We start from the raw sequence: 23,099 nt of genomic DNA, 5'->3' as shown, positions 1-23,099 counted from the left end.
GGACAAAAGATGGATTACTTACTGAAAATATTTGCAAACATGTACGTATGTTATTCAGAATATCCTAATGCTCCTACATGCGTAACAGTGGAAGAATCACAAACAAATAAGCAACCATCTGCTTTTGGTATAAATCACTCCAGGCCTTTTTACTGTATGAAACCTGCTGAAGTGTATTTTCAGGTTCTTAATGAAAGGCATTTCAGTTCCTAAATAAAGGCAAGCAGTCTGAGATAAAGTGAAGAGCTTATCAAGAATTATTGATTCCATTAGTGCTTAATATCATCCCAGACAGTGCTCGATAACACAACACTTGTGAAGGGTGAGGGAGAGAAAACTACAGAAAAAAATCCCAATCAGAAATTGTTTCGGAAACATGGGATTTAGTTTCATTTGGGGATCTGAAGGGAATATTTGGCCTCTTGGAATCTGTCTTGTCTTCAGTTGAAGACTATTCATAGCTGAGGAGTTTTTCCAAAAATATTTAAAAGACTTTTGGATATCTACGACAGGTGTTTCTAGCACCATTTCTCTTTACAGTTAGCTTGGAAATTTGTTCCTTCACCTTGTGTTTTGTTTTGTATTTGTTAAAGTTTTTTTTTTTCCTGGTTTATTCGGACAACAGAAAACCTTCACAAAGCTGGACGCTGTCCTCCACATTGACAATGAGCAATCTCAGCACAGTAAGACATACAAGTGAGGAATTTCCACTGCAGATAAAGAAGCTGAGAAGCAGAAGTATTCAGAAACCACTTTCTCAGTTGTACTCAACACTGCAAGTTACGAGCAGGATTTTTATGACCCAGCCTCTGAGCCTCTTTGAAAACACAACCAAAATTGCCATCCTACATCCAAAATTTCAGGTGGGTCAGAAATGTGTCTCAATGTACCAGCTACCAACTGCACCTGAGTTTGTAAGTACTATAACAACCTCAGAAGCTCAGAAGCTACAAAACAGAAACCCAAACCACTCAGCTCTCATTTAAGCATCAAGTATGAGAACTGCAGGAAGTGAAACCGCAGGAAGTACAGGAAAACTGGGTACAATTTTTGGTCAGAGAGAAACCACAACTAATGCTATTCTTAATCCCCCCAAGTGTACAAACCAGCCACGTGCATCAAGTAACCCTGAAGAGAACAAGCATAGTTAGATGCAGAAACTGTATTGTACACTCTACTCTTCATCTCTGCACTTACCCATAAAGCCACAGTGCCTCTAAAGCTGAATATTACATATTAGTGGAAATAATTGACACTTTGCCCTCATTTAAGAAGCTTCTTCTAGAAATCTCAACACATATTACCAGGGGAGCAAAAACTCAAGCACATAGAAGGAAAATTTATAAATAGCTGACTCAATGACAGTGAAAATGTATCCACATTCCCATCATACGCATACATACCAAAACATACCATCGGTAAACTCAAATGTGTCTAAAGTCATAGTGAAACAAGAAATTTCCCTCTTCTGAGTTAGAAGAACACAATAGCGTAACGGAACTTTGAACACAATTTCATTTTCAAAAAGATTAATTCTACAGACTGAACTCTGTTGATTCAGCTTTAGACTCAAGATGGGGAACGTATCACATGCAAAATACATATAAAATACTTTCTTAAGTTTGTTTTAAAACCCATCCCACAACTGTATATGTTAACTCATCAAATTAGTTGGCAATGACTGGTAATTATCTATAGGTTCTGCCATGGTCTGAGAAATCAACTGCCCACCATAAACTACGTAACAAATATCCTCCTTCAATTCATTAGCTTGTTCTTAAAGTTGTGTGCTGCATTATAGACTAAAACAAGGCACAGCAGTTCGCTAATCACAGAATCACAGAATCACCCGGGTTGGAAGGGACCTCAAGGATCATGTAGTTCCAACCCCCCTGCCTAGCAGGGCCACCAAACGTACACATTCAGATCAGGTTGCCCAGGACCCCGTCCAACCTGGCCTTGAACACATCCAAGGACGGGGCATCCACAACCTCCCTGGGCAGCCCGTTCCAGGGCCTAACTACTCTTCTTGTGAAGAACTTCCCCCTAACATCCAACCTAAATCTTCCCTCCTTCAAGCTAAGTAAAGCAAGATGAGTTTATTTATTGTTAATGAACTCATGGATTAAGATTTGCTTTCCAAACTATTCTCACTTGAATTCCAAGCAGGTTTATATGCAAAGAGAAACTTCTGCAGTATTTATAGAAAGACAGATGATTTTGTTGCCTCTCTAAGAGCCATTTCAATGCAGGTAGAGCATGTCAGAGCTCCTGTGAATGCCAATTATAACCAATTATGTCTTCATAGGCCTGTCACGGGACTTAACTGATTAAGAGAGCTCTTTTTTCCCCTTAAAGAGAAAGGTTTCATTTCTAGGCTTATCTTGATGATATTCAGTACAATCAGACAACAACCAAAAGATCGCTAGCTAAGTTAACCTGATAACAGAAAGCTGATGGCTTGCAGTTGTTTTCTTATTCAGAGAATAGCGTGGATTGGAAGGGACTTGAGATCATCTAGTTCTAACCACCCTGCTATAGGCAGAGACACCTCCCTCTACACCAAGTTGCTTAAGACCCCACCCTGGCCTTAAATGCTTCCAGGAGGGGGGCATTCACAACCTCACTGGACCACCTGTTCCAGTGTTTCACCACCCTCACAGTAAAGATACCTTCCTGATATCTAGTCTAAATCTACACTCTTCCAGTTTAAAGCCATTTCCCCTCATCCTGTCACTACATGCCCTTATAGCTCCCTTATATAAGCTCCCCAGCTTTCTTGTAGGCCACTGTCAGGTACTGGAAAGGGAGCGGGGGGGGGTGGAAATAATTGATATTGTCCATATCAAAGCTACTTGCATAATAATAGCTGGCCTAATTATCTATGTGTGTATATCTATGAATGCACAACTATTTGTTGGTTACATCAATATCCCCTTCCCTTCTCTGAGGCTAGTCAGGATGTGCATTGCCTTGTTTGGAAGCTGACAGCATGTCAACATTATGCCAAAAACATTTTCCCCAGGAATATGAACAGAATAGTGAGAGTAGGCTAAACATGAAGTACAGACATTAAGTAAAAACTGGGAAGGAAGGATTATCAGAGTTATTACTACAGAGCTATCAATTAGGAAAAAAATATTTTAAAAACCCAAAGATTTTATTGAATGCTTCTATTTGACTGTAACAGCTGACTTTATGGAGTTTGAAACAAGATAACTGAACAAGACAAAAAGTAGAATAACAGCTCTAGACTTCAGAAGGGGAGATTTCAACTCTATTACAGCATGACAAGACCACATAATTCTTGATTGGCCTTGTTTAAGTTAGAGCAGATGAGCAGGTTGGACTAGTTTACCTCCAGAAATTCCTTCCAAACTTCAATAATTATACTTTCTTTGTTGTGCAGTATACAACTGCAGACTAATTAAGTAAAAGGAGAGTTAAAACAACTGATGAAATTGTGGTCTGTTCAGCTTGAGATCCTCTTGCTGTACCTCAGCTTCATTACATACTCCTTTATTGCACAAGGGCATGCATTTCTTTCCCCCAAAGGTATTCTCTATTCAAGACTGACAATTGATAATAGAGTGTTAATGAGCATCTACTTTATATTTAGTTTTTCCTCATTGTTCAAGGCTTAGTTATATGCCTCATTTCATAACCAACTCCAAAACTCCAACTACACCCTGGAAACACAGAATTCTGAGAGGCCGATTAACTCTATAGTATTTATTTTTTCCCTGTTTCCACTGAATTGCTTATACTTCATTAACAAAATTGTGCACAGAGTTATTTCCCTATTCAGTTGTGAGAAATGCCATTTCTCACAGTGCCCTAGGCCACATTTCCTGTATTTGGTGAAGAATATGCTCAGCTACTGTGCTGCAATTTTACACACAAAATTTGGAGGTCAGAGAAAACAAGAACTAAGTAGGTTGCTCTGAAAGTAATGCTTCTTATTTCCATGAAAACTTTTTACAGATACTATTACAAGATCACAATAACAATATTTGGTAGAACAAATTCTCAGCTGCAAAACATTAGTTTTCAACAGTCACTACTCTTAGCTATTCACTGCACTTTTGCCAGCAATAAACAAGAGGCTGAATGACCCACTCAAAAACAAAACAAAACAACTACACCAGCAGAGGTGCCCTACACTCACCACTGCTGAAATACAATACCTATTGTTTCACTGTGCTAAAATTTGTTCTTTGGTCTCCATAGATTTGCAGTCAGTGCGCAACAATTTTTCTACATGGATAAATCCGGTGACACACCTTTGCTTCATACACATACTCCCATGTCAGATGACTTTTGTCAGTCAGATTGCCTCTCTGCTGCCATCTCTCACACAGCAACAGCGTGTAATGGAACACAATTGGGAAAGTTTAGTCTTTACTGCCATACCACCAGCATCCACCTCTGACATTGAGGGCCAACATAATAAAATAGAAGGCATTAATTTCAGAGCAGTGAAATTTAAGACAAAAAAACTCATCACAATTTCTAACAATAATTATCAGCAGTTATAATCCATAGCAAGAAAAACCTCTGTTGTGCTAAGGAAACATTTACTAGAAGTTAGCACTACCACCTTTAATTTTAAATCACTAATCACTTTTTCTAATAATCATTCTAAACTTTCAAAACATATCTTAAGGAAGAGTGCCTTTCAGTCAGTGCAGAAGAACTGCAGCAGCTCTATACTGCCTAGAATTAATCCCATAAACGTGGCAGACTTGTTCTCCACTGCTTACGCAAGATACAACTTCTCTCACATACCTGGATCCTGCAAGCCTCCTGATGTTAAATAAAAACATTCTCTATTTGCATCCACTAAGTCATTTTGTCAGCAGTCCATTTTCTGAGCTATGTCACAACTCCAACACACTCCTAACTCACTGTGGCTAGGAAAATGCAATGTTTGACAGATACTACAGCCCGCAAACTACAGTAGCAACAGCACATTGGGATGCAAGTATGAGTTTAATGGACTATGAAGAATATAGTTCTAATTTTTACAACCAGAAAGTAATTTTAGCATTAAAATACTTAAAGATTCAGGCCAATTTAAATGTTGTAATAATCATTGGAGTTAACAGAACAAAATTTACCGGGATCCCACTTTCCTTCACAATGACATTGACATTGTCACAGGCAAAACAATCTCAACTGGTATAATTTCATTAACATTTTTTGACAACTAACAAACTTTTAATTAATGATTCAAGCATAAGGAGATAAAGACAACAAATAATTAAATGAACGCTTCAGTCTGGGGAAAGGGGAGGAAAGGTACATTCCTGAAGTGCTGGTCTCCACGGGCCTTCCTAGTGCCTTACACTTCACACCCCAGGGATGCCTGATTTTCTGTGACTTGATAACACACATGGAGAAACTGAAACCTAGACAAAATCATATTCATCAGAAGCAAAGTTTTGCTGCTCCTTCTACTAAAGGCCCTCTCTCTGGCACTTACCAGTCCACTGCCCTAGTTCCTGCCTTCCCCAGTCCTCAAGTTTGAAAGGTCTACTAATGCAAACACCTGCTTAATAAGAAGGGTTGAAAAAGTTTACAGGGAATTAATCATCATAATCTCATTCACTTGACTATTCGGTCACAGAATCCTTCATAGCAAAAAATGAAGACAGATCTGATATTTCTTATTTAATAACTGCTAAAATACACTTTTATTTATTAAGGAGTTTTAAATTGCCTATGAAGTAAACAAAGCCATGAGAAAATGCAAAGCTTCTGTCTCAAAAAAAGCAAGCTTCTGTTCACAAAAAGAGTTCACATGAACAAGCTTTTTCCTCTCAGGATATTCACCTGTCTCTTGACAAACCCTCTAAGACCCAGATTGAATACTATACCCATCTTATTTCTCATGTATTGATGTGAAACAAATTTTATTTCCACCTTTAAAATATGAAGGAGATGTTTCCATAGAAAAAGGAGGAGGAGTTCAGAAATCTGCAAGACTAACATGAAATGGAAGCAGCAATTTGGATCGTGCCTTCCCTCTTTGTCTTTTTTAATGACAGCAAATTAATATGAGTCACTTTCCTCTCAGTATGTGTGCATCAGCCAGCAATCGAATCAGACAGTATGCTGCTTCTTATTAGTTACACTGTATTAAAAAGATGAGAAGAGGGGGGAGGAAGGAAGTTTTCCTTTAACTACTAAGCAGTCCAAGATAGCTTACACTCTATGAATTTCACCTAAATTCAAGATAGTGGGAATACTGACTTTTCCCCCGATCTGAATTTGTAGTGGGGATGTTTGCCATCTCAAAAGGAATGCAACTGAATGCTGCTGACTGAAACGGACCCAAGATGATCAAAGATATCAACTTAAACATAACAGATTACAACCAGGAAATAACCTTAATGTTTTTATTTACTTAAAAATGTGTCAACTAGTTCATTGTCATGTCTTCAGTATAACTATGATCTTAAGCAGACAGCTAGAGAAAACTAAGTAGCTTTCTCTGTTCTTAAAGCACCCACCCAGACTGAGCCCTTTTAGCAATTGATTCAGCCCACTGGGATTTGTTTATCAGTAATCGGACCTCATTCTAAAGTACTTATCCAGTCTCTCCCCTGAAAGTACTGAAAGTTTTGCATTCAAAATAATGGCTTACAAACCTTTATAGCAATAGCTTACATAATTCTGCCACTTATGTAGTGAATTGTACACCAGATACCATGTATACCATGTGCCCCATCAAAGGTCTTCTGACAGCATCATGCACTGTACTAAGTTGACTACAGCCAGTAGACAAACTATTTTCCCTTAATCAGTGCTTGAGTGACTGCAGCTAATATAATGAATCCAGTTTTGGAGGCTTTAATAGAAGACAGAAATTGACAAACTGAAGTTCAGTGAAGTCCACAAAAGCTGTCAAGGAGACTGAAGCCCATCTTGTGAGGAGAATCAAGCTTATTCAGCTCAGAGAAGACAACTTCAAAGGGACTTAAGGACAATCTCAAAGCACCTGCATTGAGGCTTATGAGAAGATAAAGCTAAGCTCTTAATTGGTGAACAGCTTGAGAAGAAAAAGCAACTGATGCTGTTTGAAATAAGAGATTCTGACTTCACACAGTAGGGGAAAGGATGGACAGACAGTCAAAGAGATCATCCAAAGAGATTTAGGAGTCACCATGCATGGAGTACTCAACATGAGACAATATAAAACCCCAAGCAATCTGACCTGACCTCACAGATAACCCCGCTTAGAGCAAGGGTTTGAGATAAAGACTTTTCATGGTCTGTTTCCAACCTGTTAATCACATGAACAATTACTTCCTCCATTCTTTATAGTTGCACTTTCTAAATAGACTGGTTGTTCACTTCTCTGACTGAATGACACAGTAATCTGTCCCTGTATTTACTCCCACAGTGTCAGACTTACCATGTAGACAGTTACACCTCCTAGCCCTCAAGTCCTCTCTTTCAACAGAGACCAGGTTGAGTCAACAAATTCAGCCTCCCCAGCTTCAAGCAGACATATAACAGACATCAATCTAGAAAAAGTTCACAAGGGCAATCCCTCCAGGACTTTTCTGTGCACTGGAGCAAAAGAAAAAATACTCTACTAAAAACACACATTACTGATACAGAATTTGCTTTAGAGGAAGACAAAAAAAAAAAAAAAAAAAAAAAAAAAAAAGAACAAGCCAAAAGAGAAAAAAAGAAATTACCAATAGTACAATTGAAAAATGAAATATGAAATTTGCTGAGTAGAAGTGCCCAGAAAACAGTGTCCAGTTACTCTGATTCTTGCAAGACTGGTCTAGGAGCAAATATCAGGGACAAAAAGTCACCTACTATCTGAAGATAGACTTCATTAGGTCCAGCTGTGACTAAATTCAGCAAAGGTAGATGGAAGTACTTCTTAGTTGCATTCTGCTGCCAAAGAGAAGTTGGAATCTGAATGCTAGTTCTTATTTCTTGGCATTTCCTAATAAAAGAGCCCACAGAGTGAACGCCCTTGGAGAAGCCTAGAAGGCAGTGTGCCACAGGAGCTGAACTCAGAGACTGCTGTTAGCAGACAAAAGCACAGTAGGATTCATAGCACATTTGGGGCCTCAAGTGAGAACAGGTATGTTAGTTTATTACAGTACCTTTAAAGAATCTGAATGATAAGAAAATGGCCTAGGTACAGCTCATGTTGAATGGAAGCTGAAGTGCTACTACTGACCACAGGCAAGTCAGCCCTTCTCTAAAAAAAAATCTCTTTAGTTTTGATCCTTAAACTGTGTCTTATTGTATTAAAACAAAGTATAAGGAGAAAATAGAAGTACAAACACAATCAGTTTTTTCACTTCCATTTACTCATCTCATGAGTCTTTAAGAAAGACAACAATCTAGCTTGCAGACCACAAGGTTTTGCTTAAACATAGGTAAATCCTCAACCATCCTTACAAATCTGTTTGCACTTCCACTGTCACAGGTAATAGATCAATAAATGAAATTTACATTTATGGTCTCCACAGCAGGAGATCAAAACCCAATCTTTCAAGCTTGAATGCTGACAAGGGCTGGACTCTAAAATACTAGCTATTGGATATTCCCCAGAGCCACAGAAAGTAGCTAAATCACTGAAGTTAACAGCACAGCTAAGAATATGAAGCAGATTTTCCAAGGTTTAACTTGCTCACCATTAGCATTTCAGTTCAGATCAGAAGCATGTTACCAAAATCATTGAATTCCATTCTGAAAACCCACTCTCATGCTGCTTATTATATCAAACAAACCAGTCCTTTATAACTAAATTGAACTGATTTGGCCTCCCAAGGAAACCTAAGCTAAGGGTTCTGAGCTTTCTTTTTTTTTTTTTTTTTAAACTTCACATCAAATATAACATCCCAACTCAACTACTAGAAAGCCAGCAAGAGAAGAAATTTATGTTTCGAAGCTCACCTCCCCCATAGTGTCTTCAACCTTTACCCAAGGTTGCATAGTTGGAATGTAAAAACAACTATTCAGAGCCAACAGCACAACACAAAAATCTTTCCATCAACAACATACATCTTCTCTTAAAGTTTTTTTCCCCTCTTCTCACTACCACGCAAGAACAGGCACCAGTAGGAGAGGTGGACATACGTGAGCATTATACAGGCAATCTCTTTAAAAGGTATTCTACCAAAGTAAAAGGCAAGCATAATGGTTGTTTAATCATTCTCACCATGAAGTGCCAATTCTTTAGTCTCTTATGACATTCATGAATGATGCAGAGGGCTGGCATGATGAATGCAGAGCAATTCCAACTGACAGATACTTTCAGAAAATTTATATCCCTCCTGCACTCTCAGGACAAAAGGACTCTTGAGCTGAGTTATCATTTGTTCCATGAGAGGATTTACAGTCTTGCCAGTAACTCCTTTTACCTTCACCTATAAAACATTTATTTCGATATACTGATTGTGACCATTCAAGAACAATTGTACCTGAAGAAAGTCAGCTAGGGAGAGAAAAAGCACTGTGGTTCTGAGTAACTTATTCACCTTGACCTAGGACTTAATTCTCTTCAACCAGTTTGCTTTGTCTTTGGTATCAGCTCTTTCCCAGTATCCTCTGCTGCTCCCATTACAATTATAATATCACTCAAGGGAGACATCTAATATCCCATGCCTGACTACCTTTCTTTTCAGGGTAAAATATGAAGTTAAGCGGAAATAAAAAAAAAAAAATTTCACTAGAAAACAGCTTTGCAAGGCATCAGTTTTCACACCACACTATTTTCACACTGTAACTTACAGCCATGGGTTTTCAGTGTCAGAGCTGTACCCAGGCCTCATCTGGAGGAGCAGACTGATAAAGGCACGCAACACCACAGCCCAGCAGCACAGGATAGCTAAGATGTTCCTACTGCTATTATGAACACATCATCAAATAGATTGTGCAGTGTATTTTCGCCTGCAAAAGGCCAACACTTCTTCCCTCTGGCAGAGGATATCAAGGGCTCTTACAGTTTTGATATTCATCCACTCAAAGCTTTTCTGCCACTGTGTTTTCTTCAAAAGCTCAGCAGTTAAAATTTAGACTGTGAAACACATCTCAGATGCCTAGAGTTCCTGGCCTTCAGCTTCATGGAGCAATATCCTCACTTGTGTGGTTTGAAAGGGTCACTTGTATATTGAAAGGGCTGTGGGCTGGCCACATGTAACGATAACAGCAATTTCTCTGTGCTTCATTTTGAAAGTATTAGGTGATTTCAGGCACAGAAACAATAAGTTTCTATGAATATTACAGATAACACCCATAGCATCCTCACAAAAAAAAAAAGTCATCTCAAAGTTTTAATTACTTTTTTTTTTTTTTTTTTTTTTTTACATTTTTGCACCTGCCTATAGTAGTTGATCTTAAGTGCCTTGATACGTTCTACTCTTGTATAGGACTTCTATAAAACAAGGATAAATTACTTGACATGCTGTTAAAATTAGTTTATCATCACATTAAAAGGCATCACATCACAAACAATGCTACAGTAGACTACTAACATATGTGAGCCAAACACCTACCTAGACAAGGAGAATGGACTCAGTTACCTTTACAGCATTCAACGTTTATTAAGAAGTTTTAGAGAATCTAAATTAATAACGCTGAAGAGGAGGCTAAAGCTGGGTGAACACCACCTCTTACTCTCATCAATAAATATTTCCTTCACTCAGATCATTTAAGTGCAACCCAACCACTATTTCACGGTCAATTGCCAGATGTAGTCCCAAGTAAAGCACTGTTAACTCCCAAATAAGTGATCTAGTAACTAAGGGAAGAATGCTTTTCTGAGTTCACCTTCCAGATGCCAAAGGCACACAATACAACAGGAAGTTCAGTTTTGTGTCTCCTGAAGATGAGAGGAAGGAGAAATCTCTCTCAAATAATCTAGAAAAATAAATACCAATATATCTTTTATTCTCTCCTGTGCTATGAATGCAAATTATTGATCTTTCTCTTGCTCTTTCATGCCTTTCACACACTTCAGTAATACAGAGGATTTTTTTCTTCATCCTTTCATCTCTAGTTCTGGAATATCTCTTAAGCTCTGCATTGAGGGTCACTCATTCTTCCTCAAACTGCAACACTTGCATCCTATAGGGCCCTACAGGTGACAGAGCATGCAGGTAGCACAATCACTTACCTCCTGACTTCTTTGGAGAGTGAAAAAAAAAAGAAACTTAAAATCATACAGAAAAGCTCAACATCCTGCATTTGACAACTTAATATCACTTACATTGTGTTCTAGAAACATCCTTCTGAATACAACATACAAATAGGATTTGGCCCAAGATAAAAAGTAACTTCCACTGTCTGCACTGAAGTACAATCAGCAGCAATGAACAATGTTGATGACATTAGAAAACATAACTTCTTGTTCCTACTGAAAACAGAAATAACATAGGTCACCTTCCTACAATTGCCTAGAAACAGAGAACCATAGATTAACTGGAGAAATATCTAGAAGTGATGTTGCTTTCCTCTCCTCCAACTTGAAGCAGAATAAGGTTGCTTGGGGATTTACCCAGTTGAGTTGTGAATATCTCAAAGGAAGGGCATTCAACTAGTTCTCCAGTGTTTTATTACCTTAGTAATGAAACACAATTTTCAATATACCACCTTGTTTGTTGGTTCTACTATTATTGTTGTGGATCTCCAAGAAGAGACTTTTTCTATAAACTCTTATTTTGGCAGTTCAAGATAGCAGTACTACTCCTTCCCTCTTCCCCTGTTCTCTTGGACTCACCTCATACCACATTCTCCACACATTAGTGGCCTTCTGTCAGACTTGCTCTATTGTCAGTATCCATCTAATACTGTGAAGCCAAAATTTGCGTACAGCATTACAGATGTAGTCTTAAAAGTGTTGAGGGGAAGAATCCATCCCCTCAGTCTGCTGTCTGCACCCTTGTTAAGGCAGATGACTGTGAAGTTGGACACCACTGCCACAAGAAGGTTTAGGTTAGACATAAGGAAGAACTTTTTCCTTTCAGAGAGTGGTCAGATTCTGGAATGGCCTTCCCAGAGAGGAGGTAGAGTCACTGTCCCTGGCAGTTTTTAAGAGGCATATGGATGAGGAGCTACGATATATGGTTTAGAGACTTGTGGTAGCAATGGTAATGGGAGGACAGTTGGACGAAATGATCCCGCAGGTCATTTCCAAGCTTGCAATTCTATGATTCGAGAACATTGCTGACATATTCAAATTGTCATCCATCTTTTTCAAACTGCTGTTTTCCACTCGTTTGGCACGTAGTCTGTCCTGTTTTGCAGGGATTCTCCACACCACATATAGAAACATTTGCTTTGGTCAGACTTCACGGGGATGATGATGGCCTTGAGTTGGGACTGTTGAGGTTCCACTGAATCACTGCTGTGCCCACTAACTCATAAGCCTTTATCCATAAATTGGTATCACATGCAACACAGTTGAAAGTGTCTTCTGTCTCATCAAGAACATCAACATACATATTAAATAGTGGCATCAGCCACTACCAAAGGATACCAAAATCATAGGCTGCCTGTTGGACCTTCTGCCAATAAGCGCAACCAGCAGCCATTCTACTTTCCCCACACTATTATCTACTTATCCAGTCTGTCTCTACCTGTTTGGCTATAGGTATACAGCTGCAGAAAATACCAAAACCTTGATCAAAGCCAGATCAAGGCAGTGACAAAGCCGGTCATTGTAGAAGGCAGTGAGGTTGGTCAGGCATAGAAAATTCACATCGGCTCTTCCATGTTAGTGTTTTCCTTTTTAGCTTCTAAGCTAATTCATTCTGAAATCTTCTTAGCAGCTGAGGTTAGGTTGACTAACTTGAAGTTTCTCAGTGTCCTTTCTGGACTTCCTTGAAGATACAACATTTCTCTTTCCTCCTCCCAATCAAAATATACCATTAGTAACATTTTAATTTTTCTGTTCTTCACCTGCTTTCTCTGCATCTCACAACTCTATATCTCTATATCTTTCACATCTCACAACTCATTATATACACTTAAGAGCAAAGCTGCACAGCAAAGCTCTTGCATCTTAATATTTCCTCTAACACAGAAACAGTTTTCTCACTTAGAACATACTACCCCTCAATATTCCCATCAAAAATAGATCTAGATCTCCCCTTGTGACAACTCAGGAAATCACTTTCATAGATGCAAGTGTTACTTCATCTATTTAATAAGATGAAAACATAAAGGGAAGCGCTTGCTTCAAGGTCTCACATTTGGTTCAAAGAGCAGAACCTGCTCCTGAGCTATGCAACACACCAAGTGTTACCAGTGTTCTGTATACAACAATGCCCTATTTTCTTGCAAATCCACAGAATTGTCTTCCTTAGAGTGGGAATAGGCTTAGAAACCCAGTTCATTCATCTGATCTTTTCCTCTTTCATTGTGACCACATCAAATGGACTCTGATGTAGCACACTTGAAGCTATAGACCGGTCCGTCAGATTCATGTGTTCTTCCCCAGACCCAGTTCACTTTTGTTTGACCTTTAGCAGAGAATAAGATTACTACAGAATTGTCATGCTGTTCTATAAGAAAATGCTGTTACAAGATACTTGCAAAGCCTACGGGAGCTGTGGTTTCTTTAGAGAAATTCTTTCACTGTGTCATTCTGACAACTACATCTTCCCTACAGTACTACTAAAAATAGTGGGATGTATATCTAGAAAAAAAATATACATACATACCCAGAAAAAGCCAGTTTTCTTCTACAGGCCTCAGAAGTACAGGCCTCATTTTCAGTTGTTCAAAGGTTCAACAGCAATTCCAAAAAGCAACTTCCACACGTTGCAAATTTTGAAATACTTAAAGCACTTATTTCTTCCAATGTGCACTTTCCCTGTCACTTCTGCTAATTCTCAAAATTATTTCCATTTAAATGGGAGTCCCTGTATTTTATTCTTTCAATTTGATCCTTGAGTGAAGCCACAAAACAGTGACTTGGTAAAGCCACAGTAACTGCCACAAAAGACCAAACATGAGGAAAAGCAGCAACATTTTGACTTAGTAACAAGTGTCAAAACAGAAAAACTAATCTCCAGCCAGCAACTTAAAAACACAAGTTTTCTTTTGTAACTAAATGCATGTGTCCAATTACAGTTCTTCAAAATAGCAACTACTTGGAGCAAAATTCATATTCAAATACAGAACATTCTGTAAGCTAGTGATGAAATAAGGGAAAAAAGTCACTTGAAAAAACAAGTTGCTGCTAAGTTTTCTGCCTGTTATGTAACATAAAAAAATTCCCCCATTAAATACACTTTTCTGCAACAACATATTCGGCAAGTACACAGGATGGATCATTCTTTCATTGCAATCTTCACATATTACTGTCAGAATAGATCTATATCACACAGTGAAATGGTGTAATAGACCTTTCTGACCAGTTATTTTGGCATTAGACAGTCTACAGCAGTCAATTACAGTTATGGCAGAGAAAGTATATTTTCTTAAAAGAAAAAACAACAAAAACACAGAAGCTATACCATCCAGTGAGGAAAAAAAAAAGCCTAGAAACTCAACAAGTAATGAAAGAGCTGTAAAATTCTACCTTTCAAGTTTGGTTGTTAAAATTTGCTGTAAAATAATTGAAGACTGTCAAATTACCACAAGTTAATTGGCACTGCTATTGCTGTGGCTAAGCTACCCCAATAGTAATAATAATAATTTACAAAGAAATACACACAGATTGTTTGCAAGCAGATGCAAAAATAACTGCCTTGTGTTCTCACTGAGGATCAAGAAATCTAGATACTGAGCAACTATGATATTTCTGTATTCAGACAGTGATGACTCACAAAATTCTCAAATTCTTAATCACCGATGAACCGAGTTAGTATCTCAAGAATGCCAGTGAAAACAAACAAAAAAGCACTGGATTTTTTGTTGTTGTTGTTTTGTTTTACAGGAACAACAACAACAACAAAAACAACACAAAAGAACAGCATATAAATAAATTAAAGCTTGCCTTATAAATTCCAAAAGCACAAGTTTCAGATCCCATAGCAGTAGTAAATACACATGCTTCCCCAGCAGAAATACAAGAGCCACCTCCCAGACCAACTTTCAACAGCACATCAGCATCTTAAGTTTAAGAAAGCATACCTCTAAAGTCTTAGAACAAACCAAACTGGAAAGGACCCACAAAGATAGAGTTCAGCTCCTGCAATAATTTCCACATTTCCACTCAGCCTTTACTTTTGTATGTGGAGATTCATAACACTAAGTAAAATGTAATAGAAATGTATTTTACCTATAGTGAGCATAATAGCTTTTTTTTTTTTTAATAGAAGGGGAAAGGCTAGAGAAGAGTCTTCTTTCAAACAAATGGCAAAAATTCACTTTTTCTTCTCCAGCAACATTGGCATGGATTGTTTTTGCACTCATGTTTATCCCTCGTTCCTCCTACCCTTTGTTTACAGAAAGACTAATCCCAATGTTCCCATTATCACACCTCCCATAATTCATTTGTCTTTCTTCCTGTTTCTTACTATGATCATTCACATCCAGTTTCACATTAGAGTAGCACCTCCAGTATAGCAACTGAAATTAGTAATTTCTTAGTTCAGTACCGGCCAAGGGGATCCTGATGTACCAGGTCTTTTAACTGCCACCACTATACAAACACAATCTGGTCACCAGATTATACATCAATAACAATGAAATGTAGACATCTGAGGATTACTCATTTCTCCTCATCCACTTGAACTCAAATAATTAACATATCTAAATTTGAAAATAAAGATATAGATATCTGTATATAAGCAACTGCATATGTTATTCAGAAATAAAGGAATAACTGATGAGATTTTTAAAATCTCTATATTAAATGTATTGCTCATCTAAGGGAAGTTTGAAAGATGCAGACAGAGAGAAAAGAAAAACTTTCAAAATGGCACCAAAGCTAAACAGCTAGAAATTATGAGCTAAAATTAGGATGGTAGATAGGAAGAGATGATAGTCAGCTGAGAATCAAGGACAAAAAAAATAAGTGATGAACTCCCTCCATCAGTGAAAGTACTTCTTTCCAGCTAAGTACTTGCAATGGCCTGACAGGCTACTGTGCAGTAATCTCTGATGTAACAAAACATTTTGCTTCTTGCCAACAGTGAGACACAACGCTTTCTCACAGACTTTCATGCGACCTTCCTTCTCACTTCAAAGCTGTAATGCCTAAGCCTACCATCAAATTTTCTATTCACTTTTTCAAGAGACAGGGAGAGACTGTCTTGCAGAAGTGCCTCAGGGCCCTGAAAATTCAGTGCCAACACTTGCTATTTCTGGTGACCAATGCATATTACTGTGTAACTACTGAAATTTTATACATAACCTGTAACCATGGCATCCCAACACCATTCACATGTGTATTTGAAGTTCTTTTCAAGAGCCAGTTCAAAGAACATCACCACTACTGTTTTTTTTCCTCCACCCTTCCACCTTCCCCCCCTCACATCTGGAACCTTTTGCTTGGGGGCTTTTGTTTGATATAGGTATTGGTTTTACTGCTTTTTTTTCCTCCCCACTGATGTCTGCCAGAGGAATCACCATGGTGACTAAAAGACCTCCTGAGAGGATAACAAACCCTTAAAGTTTTCTTTCAGAGCAGTCTCCAGCTGTTGCTAACTTTATCCATTTATCTCTTCACAGCCTCAATTAGAGCAATTGCATCCTGGAACCCATTTCCTCCTCCCTCCTACTGAAAAGTCTTTGGTCCACTTGTCAATCGGCATCCGTGTTTTTCATTACTTGCTGGTAGCTCACAGAACAGCTTCCTTTCCCTGGCAAATTACTCCTAATCAATTCCTTCTCTGGTATCATCTCCTTAGCTCTTCCACACATAGGCACATACATAACCTTGCATGCTAGGAAGGGGCTAGGAACTTGGTGCCTGGGATACATTCCCAGGTTTGCTGTTAGTTTGTTCCAGGACAGCAGATGAGTTTCAGAGCCTCTCTCAATCCTTCTAGAAAGTAGGGAAGAAAAATACTTCTCTATCTTTACAGGGTGCTTTGAGAGACATTCAAAGAAGAATGCTTGATTACTTCAGGTGCAAAGTCTTTGGGCAAGGGTCAAACAGCTAAACATAGAGCATTAGTCAACACTGCAATATACTGATTGTTTGTCCACAGTGGACTTCCTAAAAACAATTTCCTAGATTTTAAATCAATTGCCCTATCAGACAAATCCTTTGCTCATCCTCTTCTCTTACACCAATAAACCGAAGTGCCCAATATTGCAGAACAGTTTCATATTCTATACCCAGTGGGGGAAAATATATATCTATATCTATCTATCTATCTATATATATATATATATATTCAGCACCACTCTGATGCATCATCTATGGAACTTTAATCACATTAAGTGAACCAGACTGCCTGATTCAAAGGCAGGAAAGACTGACATCATCATAAAGTGTGACTTGTACCAAGAAAGACCATTATAACTTGCTTTTCTGACAGGTGGATGTTGTTGCATCCTGCTATTTCAATATTTCTTAATATAAAGTCTATTATGTGGTTCTGTACTACTTCCCACACATCAGTTTAAAAGAAATGTGCTCTAAGGGAATTTATATATGTATTTCTATTTAAGTGTCTCCTCTGGTTTGAAGCTGTTGGCTCTAATGCTGCCAGGGAGGAATCGTAATTAGCTGTGAAAACACAAGTTTTTAAATAGTTTGTCAGAGTGCCAAAACACATTGAAAGCACAGGTGAATGCAGATTCAGACTCATCAACTGTTTCTAAGGGATGCAGAATATACAAGGGCACATTGCAAAGACTTAAAGGTTTTTCTTTGCTAGTACATTTATAACTGCTGACACTAAGTTGACAGTTCTGAATAAGGATATCTGCTTGCAGGTTTATTACAAGGGGAAGTAGCCACAAAGGTTTCAACTATACAGTTTCCAGTATTTTTGCTACTGAGGTATGAAGTACTTGGGCTGAGAACTGAAGTTTGCCTTTGAATTGTGTTCACTCCTGTTTTTCCCAGGTGAAGTTATCAAGAAGATGAGCAAAGTCATAAGTGGTAATCAGAGCTGACAAACAGATGCTGGACATACCAGCTTTTGCCTCTGTTCTGCACAGACACAGCAGTAGGCCTTCAAGGGCCAATGCACTGTTGTGGAGTAGATCTTCTGACTCCTCATCATTAGGTTTTCCCTCTCTGTCCTACAGAGCATAGAGCTCTAGGCTGAACACAAAGATCAGAATTAGGAACATTATTCTGTATTCATATTTTTTTTCTGAGGTGGCAGTGAAAACAAACCACTATCTTACATTAATAAGAAAATATTTCTGGTCACTTTGTCACAATAACTGAAAGAACAAGCTGCAACCCCTTAATTTTCTTCTTCTTTAAGTACTCAGAAGCCCATAGTATGTTTGTGTGTAATAGTAAGCATATGACAAGTGTAAAGAATTATTACAGATAAGCCATATATCAGAGTTCTAGTTGGGGAAAATTCTTTGTACTAACATCCCCAGAGACACAAGCCTTTCCAAACAGTAAGTAACATCTCATTTGGAATTAAAGGGAAAAAGAAATAATAGATACTTTTTCAAATCTACGTTGGCACATAAAGAAACAGCCTGAAACTATTCATTAAAGGACAACGAATGACTCCCCCAAATCTGTAATAAAAAATGTGTTCAGAAACAGAACCTGACCTTACAATTTAGATGAAGTGTTCTGTTGTCTCTCCTTCCTACTCAGAAAACAATTATCACAGATAATGATAATGAAATCTCATAATATAGTTATTCCAATAGACATACTATCACACACATGCACACAGCGATCTTGAATGAGATCATCCAAAAAAATACAACTAGCAATGAACAGACAAAATTTATGATTCCTTTCTGCTATCTGTTTGCAGGGACTCCAGACACCAAATATAGCTCCAGTCACATTCCAAGACTCCCAAAAAGTTTTAATACAGCAACTCACTCACGCAGCAACATTCTATTAAAGTAAATTCCAATACAGCTTCAGATTTCACCTTACGCGTCTTTATTAAGAATACCTGCACGACGCTGTCTCTGTAAATCGTGATATTATCTCCAACCTGTAATCATAACACTGTGCAATTTGTATTTTTATGTTTCACTGTACTTAAGAAGAATAAATATCTTCATTTGACAGTCAGGGAAGAAGGAACTCAGTATTCCACAGTTCCAGAAGAACCTGCAGTTCCAAGTAGGTTACATAAGAACTGCAGAAACACAGCACATCTTTGGCCCTACACGACTTATCAAGCACCACAAACTCAGTGACACAGCAAAGAATTCAGAATTTCCAGCTATCACTGACGTTCCTTCTTAAGTCTTTTCCCTCTGCATACAATCAACAGGACCTCTGCTGCTCTTTAACTTATCTCAGAAGCAGCTTCACCTCACAGGGAGTAAATAAATTTCTCCTGACCTACCACTGACAAGAAACCTAAGCAAAGCTGCTACAACAGCTTGATGTTCGGAGTTCTCTTTGTTTAAAACAGTATAATAACATCACAGTGGGTTTTTTCTTTTTTAAGAGAAAAAACTAACAAACATTCAGTAACAAAGAGCAGCATGGGGATGGGACATAAAGCATACACACAAACAAAACCTAAGACACTTGACATTTATGATTCAGTGGGTAGTAATTTGTTCACAATAACTGCAATGCAGATCCCCAACCACTGCTCCCTGCAGCAGAGACTGGGAGACTCGAGATAGCTTTACACCAAGGCAATGTATCTTACTACATGGATCCATGTCAGGTCCTACAATTGCAGTCTCTCCTTAAGAATTAGCAGAAGCTTAGGCATTGTTCAACAATTACAAAAATTGCAGTCAAAAATATGCTGCTCAAGAGTAGAAAGGGTGCATACGAAAGTGCACTGAACTGGAAACAAAGCCGCAGAGCCCTGCAGCAAAATGGTCAGTAACATCTAATTAGTTGCTGCTGAACTCAGTTATTTTAACTGAAATTTTTCCTTTTAGACTCATTTGTACAGATTTTCACTAGAGTACAATAACCTCTGTTTTTTTCTCCAAATCAGAGCAGAAAATTAATTTGTGGTATGTTTACAAGATGTTCATACATTTGTATGAGGATTGCTCCATAAGTAATGCCTCCTATTTCATTATGTTGGTCTACAACATCAGAGGCAAATGTTGTGGTATGGCAGTAGAGGTTCTACCTCCCCACCAATAGTCCATTACATATTGTTGCTGTGTGACAGACGGCAACAGAGGGGCAGTCTGACAGAATGCCATCTGATGTGGAAGTGCAGACAAAATAAAGGCATGGCATCAAATTCCTCCATCCACAAAAAATGGCACTCACTAACATTCATCAACACTCGTTGAACATTTACAGATAGCAAACAGTAGTTGTGAGCACCATAACGGTGTAAGTGGTGCTCTCCAGCAGTAGCAACTGCATCAGTGGGTCACCTCTACTGGTGCAGGCTGTCACAAGCCCAGCATTAAGGCTCTTGCTCATTGCTAGCAAAAATGCATAGCTAATGGTGGTGATTATGTTGCAAAACAGTGTTTTGTAGCTGAGCATTTGCTCTATCAGTTAGTGTTATTGTCCTCTTTGTATCTGCTGTAGTTTCCATGGAAATGAATAGGAGACATTACTTTTGGAACACCTGTGACATACATAAGGCTCAACTACTGGTTCCGGGTTTCCTTCTGAAGCCCCAAAAGTAATGTCTCCTATTCATTTCCATTCCTTCTGCTGTTGTTTACTCAGGATAGTCACCTACATCTCAACCTTTACTCAAACTGTCCAAATAGAGACCACGGAATAACTTGAAAAACAATTCCAGACCAGCGAGTCTTCTGACAGTGAAATGAAATATTACTCTGTATTTTCTACGAGGTATGTGTAATTTCTTCCTGTTGTTCAAGCCTCTGTATGTGAAACCTCTAAGGTATGATGAACCACTTTTTTTGTATATCGCCAGTTGAGGGGGGGGAAAAAAATCATTTGAAAAGATTTCCATCAGAGTTAAAGCCACAGAAGAGATTTGTTACAAATCATCTACAACTAATCCACAAATATAGTTATTACTATAATGTCCAGGAATCTCATCACCAGTAACATCAGTAAATAGCACATTCAACCACTTGAACACATTACACTCATACTGCTCAAAGTATCTGAGATGGGGAGAATCACAAAATATACATGCTATTTCATTTGATTTGGAAACTTTATGTGACCACGTAAATCATTCTCATCTTCCTTCTAATTTTCAAACATTACTAAAGTGATTATCTGTGACCAACAAGGCATAAACTCAGGCCTCCGGGGTTCTTCTACAGAAACAGGCAGCGTGTGAGACCTCCAAGGAAAGAAGGGCATTTGTGCAGTACAGATTAGTGGTACTCTCTCCAGGTGAGAAAGTCCCCAAGCTGTCATCTAGAAGACGAACTATACAGTTCTAAACAATTCAGCTTGCTTAAAAGCCTGTGGAGTTTTGTAGAGTATTGCACATAAATACAACTCACCCTGGAATCCTCAGCTGAGAACATCTACAACAACGTAATATTGCAACTTGGAGATATTCACCAAAATCAAGTTGACAGATTTCATTAATAATATATTTCCACACATTATAGAATGAGCAGTTGAAAACAAACTATAATCTATAAAAAAATAAGTATTTCTTATAAGCCTTCTCTTCAACTGTCACTGCAGATGTAACCACAACATCACCTGAGAATTAAAACATTTCCAACAAAATGTAGTTACTTACTAACATTTACCACAAACAAAGAAAAGTTTCAAGTGACAATAATACAGTATATACAGAATAAGTACAGTACTAAGCCATAGGGGTTCCTTACTACAAGTCCTTCCTTTCCTACCTAAACAGAGCTCTGATCCTGCTTATGACCAACTCAACTGTAGATCTTTCAGAAATCTTCAATGCATCAAAAAGAGGCACTTACTGTTTTTCAGCTGAGTCTTCTTTAAGGTTATCTATCACACCTTCACATTACTTTTATGTAGCGCATTTTGAACATGCAAATTGAAATACAGCTTTTCCAATCCTTCAGGTTATAGAGATGCAAATCACAAAAGGATCAAAACTACAGTCTTTGATCCAAACCCTGTTGAAATTTAAGTGTATGATATAGGATCACTAATGCTTTGAAGGAATCTCAAATAAGCCTCCCAATTATTTATTTTAGAGTTACTCTTCATGATAGAGTTATTCAAGGTATAACAATACATGTTTGAAAAACCTCTGACAAGTACATTGATACAGAAAAGATAAAACCAGAAAGATTTGAGCTCATCTTTAAATATAGGTGAGATAAATACTAGCAGTTACGTAGAATCTGCTAATAGAGGACTTTAGCCAGGGGATACAAATGCTCGCAGCATACTTCATGTTCAGCTCTGACTTAATTGTATATCATCAGTCACCCCTTGACAATCACATTTAATAGCTAGTGAACCTGCTTCATGAACAAACTTTCTAAAGAGCACTATAAGAATTAAAAACCCTGAAAGAGAGCAATGATGTATATAACTTCACACTCCCTGCAGAATACCATTGCCATTTGATATTTCAATCTATGGGTATGGGAAACTCAGGGTAATTCTGAAAAAAGAGCATATTTTATTGGGCTGAAAAAGATGTACTTACTGGCTTGGTACTAAATATTTCAGTTTCTTGCGGAGATTAAAATACAACTCATTTCATCCAATGTCCATTTTCTTTTTATTCCCCTTTAGTTTGGTGTACCATAATAGCTGAACAAATGTGCAAACTGGGGAGGAGGCACGTAACCTGAAAGCAGGCCCCATCTGTCCCATTAACTTGGGACAGTTGTAGCAGGTGGGGGGTGGGGGGGTCACTTGTAAATAGCAGTCACTGGTCTCCAACCTATATAACCATGTGGTATACAGAGGAGGGGATACCGGAGCGAATACTGAAAGGGAGAAATATTTCATAGAGTAGCTTCCTAGTAGTAGGGCACAGGTGGAATAACTGAGGGTGTAATCAAGACATGCAATTTATTCCCATCATGTTTATGCAACATTTAGTTCAGCAACAATTTGATCCATTTAGAGA

At 38.2% G+C, this 23,099-nt stretch overlaps 1 protein-coding gene across 16 annotated transcripts in view; it reads right to left on the bottom strand.

Moving 5' to 3' along the window:
- The window catches only part of NRXN3 (neurexin 3), a 943,812-nt gene that overhangs the window by 236,287 nt on the left and 684,426 nt on the right, over nucleotides 1-23,099 (bottom strand). The gene's annotated exons all lie outside the window — the stretch shown is intronic.

Source organism: Tympanuchus pallidicinctus, unplaced genomic scaffold, assembly GCF_026119805.1.
Source record: "Tympanuchus pallidicinctus isolate F22 unplaced genomic scaffold, pur_lepc_1.0 scaffold3, whole genome shotgun sequence".
NCBI classification, from domain to species: Eukaryota; Metazoa; Chordata; class Aves; order Galliformes; family Phasianidae; genus Tympanuchus; species Tympanuchus pallidicinctus.
This window is presented reverse-complemented; position numbering and strand designations above follow the sequence as displayed.